Raw genomic sequence first — 7017 nt, 5'->3', positions numbered from 1 at the left:
AATATCAAAACATCTTCCAAAATTCTTTAATTTACAGACATTCTCATATGATACTATTAATCTTTAAAATTTGTATCAATTTAATAGAAGTGAGCATCTGTTTTTATATTACATATTCCATGGTTATGGTTTTTGATTGGGTTGCTTACTTCTCCTTGTTGAATATTAGTAACTCTTATATGTTATGGATTTTGAAAAATCTATTCAATACATTTATAAATTTTAGCCCAGTCTCTTGGTTTTCTATATGGTGATTGTTCCAGTTACTATTTCTGTGTAACAACCCCAAACTTAGTGGCATAAAGCAACCATTTTGTAATGGTCACAGATGCTATGGGTCAGAAGTTCAGAAAGAGCACAGCAGCTTTTGTCTGTGCCACAGTATCTGAGGTCTTAGTTAGAAAGCCTCAAAGACCATGGAAGATTCTATGGCTGGAAACTGTGATCAAAAGAAGCCACAGTTACTCACTCTCTGATGATTGATGCTGTCAGCTGGGACCTCACCTGGGGTGATCATCCAGAACACCTTCATGGACCTTTCCCTGTGTCTGCTTGGGCTTCCTCACAGCATGGTGGCTGGGTTCCAGGAGCAAGTGGCCCAAGACAACGAGTAAGAAGCTATGTCACCTTTTATGACTTAGCCTCAGAAGTCACAAGCCTTTACATAGTCAGTGGGAGACATAGACTCAACCTGTGAAAAGAGTGTCATAGTCACATGTCACAGGAAAAGTATGTGGGATCAGCAATATTGTTGAGGACATCTTTGCAAAATTAAATTTTCCACAATCATTATGTTGTAAGGAAGAAATTACCTTGAATTAAATTACCTTGAAATTTAATAAATTTTGTTATGACTTCTGGGTTTTATTAGGTCTTGTTTAAAAATGCCTTTCCTAAATCAATGTTATATACTTCTTTTTATTTTTTTCTAAAACCTTTGATAGTTTTGCTCTTTTATATTATGCTCATGAATCCATTTGGTGTTTATTTTTATAACTCCAATGTAACTTTATTTTTGTAAACCTCAATGTTTGTGTATATTTTTGTAAACTTTGATTATTATAATAGTGGATAGTGGGAAACTAAGTTTTTTTCAGATGGACAAAATACTACCAATGCATAAGACCTGAAACTATAAAACTCCTAAAAGAAACATAGAGGGAAACTTTCATAATATTGGTCTTGGCAATGATTTCTTAGAGATGACACCAAAAGCACAAGCAACAAAAGCAAATATAGATAAGTGGAACTGCATAAAATGTAAAAGCTTCTGCACAGCCAAAGAAACAGTCAAAAGAGGAAAAAGGGCCGGGCGCTGTGGCTCACGCCTGTAATCCTAGCTCTTGGGAGGCCGAGGTGGGCGGATTGCTCAAGGTCAGGAGTTCAAAACCAGCCTGAGCAAGAGCGAGACCCCGTCTCTACTATCTACTATAAATAGAAAGAAATTAATTGGCCAACTGATATATATATATATAAAATTAGCCGGGCATAGTGGCGCATGCCTGTAGTCCCAGCTACTCGGGAGGCTGAGGCAGAAGGATCACTCGAGCCCAGGAGTTTGAGGTTGCTGTGAGCTAGGCTGACGCCACGGCACTCACTCTAGCCTGGACAACAAAGCGAGACTCTGTCTCAAAAAAAAAAAAAAAAAAGAGGAAAAAGGCAAACTACAGAATGGGAGAAAATATTTTTAAGCCATATATCTGCTAAGGGATTAATAATCAAAATATACAAGAAACTCCTATAATTCAATAGCAAAAAGAAATAAAAGGAAAAACCAAACCAAAACAAACAAACAAATAAAAACCCCACTTGATTAAATAATGGGCAAAGGACTCAAATAGACATTTCTCCAAAGAAGATGTACAAATAGCCAACAGGTATATGAAGAGATAGATGCTCAACATCACTAATCATCAGGGAAATGCAAATCAAACTCTGATCAGGTATTGTCTCATACCTGCTGAAGTGGCCATTATCAATAAAAGAAAAAATAACTGTTGGTGAAAATGGGGAGAAATTGAAACCCTTATGAACTGGTAGTGGAATTATAAAATGGTGCTGCCACTGTGGAAAACAGTATGGAGGTTCCTTAACAAAATTAAAAATATTGATATCATATGATCCAGCAGTTCCATTTCTGGAATTTTTTCCCAAAAAAACATTGAATTGAAGATCTTGAAGAAATATTTGCACTCCCATGTTCATTGTAACATTATTCACAATAGCCAAAAGATAGAAACAACCTGAATGCCCATTGATAGATGAATGAATTAAGAAAATGTGATATATGCATAAATGGAATATATTCAGCCATACAAAAGGAAGGAAATCCTGTTAGATACTATTACATGAACCTTGAGGACATTATGGTAAGTGAAATAAGCCAATAACAAAAGGACAAATACTGCCTGATTTCACTGATACAAGGTACCTAAAGTAGTTAAACACACAGAAAGTAGAATAGTGGTTGCTTGGGGGAGGGGGAAATATGGGGACTTGCTGTTCAATGGGTATAGAGTTTCAGTTATGCAAGTTGAAAAAGTTCTGGAGATCTGAACAACATTGTGTTTATAACTGTACTACAGCTAACATTTAACAATACTGTACTGTACACTGAAAAATTTGTTGAGAGAGTTCAGCATTTCTGGCCTGGAATCACCATGGTGACCTATAATTGGGGTCTTGGGTGAATGAATGGAGATAACCTGGGTTCAAATCCCTGCTGGGCAAGTTCCTAACGGTGTGGCCTGAGTGACAGGATTTGTGGATCCTTGCTGCCTTACTGCATTTGGGTGATGGAGAAACTGAGGGCCCAGGTCCAATCTTCTCTCCCCACACCCACAAGCTCTGAGATACATCCTGGCTATGACTTAGAGCAGGCATCCTCAAACTACAGCCTGTGGGCCACATGCGGGTATTTTTGCCCATCTGTTTTTTTACTTCAAAATAAGATATGTGCAGTGTGCATAGGAATTTGTTCATAGGTTTTTTTAAACTATAGTCTGGCCCTCCAACAGTCTGAGGGATAGTGAACTGGCCCCCTGTTTAAAAAGTTTGAGGACCCCTGACTTAGAGGGTCATCCAAGGGTTAGGACATGAATAAATGCCTCAAAATATTAAAACTCATCTCATAATGCCATGAGTGAATGTGTCCCACTTTCCAACCATGTGTAGTGGCATCTCATTTTTATTTTAATTTGAAGTTCCCTGATGATAAATGAGCATCTTTTCATATGCTTATTTTCTATCTGTCTATTTTTTTTTAATGAGATGTCTGTTCAGATTTGGTTCCTTTTTTAACTGGTTTGCTTTCTTATTGTTGAGTCTTAAGAGTTCTTTGTTATTTTGAACACTAATCCTGTATCAGATCCGTATTTTGCGAAGATTTTTCTGTAGCTTGTCATTTCACTCTCTGGACAGTGTCTTTAACAAAGCACAAGTTTTTAAGCTTATCAATTTTTTCTCTCATGGATTTTTTTTTTTTTTTTTTTTTTTTGAGACAGAGTCTCGCTTTGTTGCCTAGGCTAGAGTGAGTGCCGTGGCGTCAGCCTAGCTCACAGCAACCTCAAACTCCTGGGCTCAAGTGATCCTTCTGTCTCAGCCTCCCAAGTAGCTGGAACTACAGGCATGAGCCACCATGCCCGGCTAATTTTTTCTATATATATTAGTTGGCCAATTAGTTTCTTTCTATTTATAGTAGAGACGGGGTCTCGCTCTTGCTCAGGCTGGTTTCGAACTCCCGACCTCGAGCAATCCGCCCGCCTCGGCCTCCCAGAGAGCTAGGATTACAGGCGTGAGCCACCGCGCCCGGCCATTTTTTTTTTTTTTTTTTTTTTTTGAGACACAGTCTTGCTCTGTCACCTGGGCTAGAGTTACATGGTGTCAAGCTCACTGTAACCTCAAACTCCTGGGCTCAAGAGATTCTACTACTTGAGCCTCCCGAGTAGCTGGGACTACAGGCATAAAATTTTCTATTTTCTGTAGAGTCAGGTCTCACTCTTGCTCAGGCTAGTCTTGAACCCCTGGCCTCAAGTGATCCTCTGACCTCGATATAATGCCTTTGATGTTATATCTTAAAAAAAAAAGGTCATCACTAAAACCAAGTCACTTAGATTTTTCCTATGTTATCTTCTAGGATTTTTATAGTTTTTCATTTTCCTTTAGGTCTGTGATCCATTTTGAGTTAACTTTTGTGACAGGTGGAAAATCTGTGTCTAGATTCTTTTCCTCCTTTTCCTCTTTCTCTGCTACCTCCTCCTCCTCCTTTTTCTTTCTTTTTTTTAATTTTGCATACCAATGGAAAATAATCCAATAAATAATCCAATGAAATATGCTTAATAGAAGAATTAAAGTGATAAACTAAAAACATATGCTTAAAACAAAAGGCAGGAAGGGAAGGACAGAGAAAAAAATGTAAGACACAAAAACCAAATAGTAAAATGGCACACACAAATCAAATCCAACCATATCAATAATTAATGTAAATGGAGTAAAACTCCAATAAAAAGACAAAAATTTTCAGACTGGATAAAAAGCAAGATCCAACTTTATCCTGTTTGTAAGAGACCCCAAAATTTATATTCAAAGACATGCATAGGTTGAAAGTAAAAAAAGGATTTTAAAAGATGTATCATGCAAGCAGCAATCATAACAGCTGGAATAGCTACCTTAAGGTCAAATAAAATAGGTTTTATGGTAAGAAATAAGCAGAGGCAGATTTATAATGATAAAAGGTATGCAAAAGGGTCACAATTTACTATCAATTAGTTTTACTGCTTCATGAAGGTTTTTCTTAAGTGAAATTCACTTTTTTCTTGCAGTTCTCATGATGATCAATACAATGATTACTAGTACAGATTGATGGTGTGTTTTGATTATGCAAAGGGGCCACAGACCACAGTTTCAGAAATGCCAGTTTAGGCCATTTACATTTAATGTAATTATCGTTACAGTTATGTTTGAATCTATCATCTTTATTTCTGTTGTTGTTTACTATTTGTCCCAAATCTTAATCCATTTCTGCTGGTATCACACAATACCTTAGATTGGGTAATTTATAAAGAATAGACATTTATTTCTCACCATTCCAGATGCTAAGAAGTCCATGATTGAGGCTCTGACAGGTTCATTGTTTGGTGGGGACCTTCTTGTGTCCTCAATGGCAGAAGGGGCAAATGCTGTGCTCTGACATGGCAGAAGGGAGAGAAAAATCAAAAAGGGCCTGAATTGACTCCTTCATGCCCCTAATAAGGCACTAATTTATTCATAAGGGCAGAACCCTCATGGCCTAATCAGCACATAAATATTCCACTTCTTAATACTGTTGCACTGGGGATCAAACTTCAACATGAATTTTTGACAAAAACACTCAAACCATAGCATTCCATCTGTTTTCTGTTCTGTTTTCCTGCCTCTTTTTGGATTAATTTGGTATTTTATTTAATTTTATTCCCACTATTGGTTTATTGGCTATATCTCTTTAAATTGTTCAATAGTTTCTCTCAGGATTACAATATGCTGTATCACAGTCTACCTTTGAATATTATTATGCTACTTCAAATATAATGTAAAAATAATATAACATTTTGCTTCCATTTCCCTTTCTGTCCTTTTGCGTATTATTGTCATATATTTTACTGATGTGTGTGTTATAAACCTCACAATACATTTTGATTACTTTTAACAGTCAATTATCTTTTGAAAAATCGAAAAGTAGAAAAAATATCTTTTAAATTTGCACATATGTTAATCATTTCTGGTGCTCTTCATTTCTTTTGTAGATCCTAGTTTCCATGTAATATCTTTATCCTTCTGAGAATTTCATTTTACATTTCTTGTGATTGAGGCATGGTGACGATAAATTTATCATCTGTCTGTCTGAAAAAGGTTTCTCTCACCTTCATTTCTAAAGGACATTTTTGCTAAATATAGAATGGTAGGTTGGTGGGGCTTCCCCCTCCCCACATTCAGCCCCTTCCATTCCATTATTTTCTGGTGTGCATATTTTCTGGTGAGAAGTCTGTTAATATGGTTTTTCTTACTCAATGTGTCATTTTTCTCTGTTTTAAAAATAGTCCCTTTATCTCTGGTTTTCAGCAGTTTAACTATGGATGTGCCTTGGTGTGATTTTCTTTGTGTTATCCTGCTTGGGTTTAAGTCTATTGTTTTTATTAGATTTGGAAAACTTTGACCATTATATCTTCAAATATTTTGTCCACCTCCTCACTTTCAAACACATATTATACCACTTAATGTTGTCCTGCAGATTACTGAGGCTCTTTTCAGGGTTTTTTTGTTTGTTTGTTTTCTCTCTCTCTCTCTCTTTCTGCTCGAATAATTCCTGTGTTTCGAGTTCACTAGTTTTTCTTCTGTAGTGCCTAATCTGCTGCTAATCCCATACAGTGATTTTTTTCATTTTAGATATTGTATTTCTGTCTCTAGAAATTATATTTAGTTCTTCTTTGTATCATTCATCTTTTAATTATATACATATTTTCCTTTAATTACTTAAACATGCTTATAACAACTGTGTTTTAAGCCCCTTGTCTGTTAATTCCCTCATGCCAGTTTTCCATCTATTTTTATTGACTCATCTTCCTCCTTATTATGGGTCACATGTCCTTGCATCTTCTCATGTATAGTGCAGCTTAGTTGGATGCTGGATTTTTTGAATTTAACATTTTGGAGTAATAGATTTTGTTGCCTTCCTTTAAAAGTGTCGGACTTTGTTCTGACAGTTAAGTTACTTGCAAATCAGTTTGATCATTCTGAGGCTTATTTTTAACTTTTGTTAAAAAGGCTAGTTTAATCCTAGTAATAAGGCATGTGTTCAACTTGAATATCTCCAATCCTGTGCGAGCTCTGAAAATTGTTCAGCTCACAATTTCCAAGTAATTTTTTTGTTTGGCCTTGCAGTCTCATCCTACACAAGTGTGGTTCAGTATTCAGCAACCGTCTCAGAGATCTCATGAAGATTTCTGAAGCTTTTGCTCTGCATGATACCTTCCTTTGTGGTAT

Source organism: Microcebus murinus, chromosome 12 (genome assembly GCF_040939455.1).
Source record: "Microcebus murinus isolate Inina chromosome 12, M.murinus_Inina_mat1.0, whole genome shotgun sequence".
NCBI lineage: Eukaryota > Metazoa > Chordata > Mammalia > Primates > Cheirogaleidae > Microcebus > Microcebus murinus.
Note: the sequence above shows the minus strand (reverse complement) of the source record.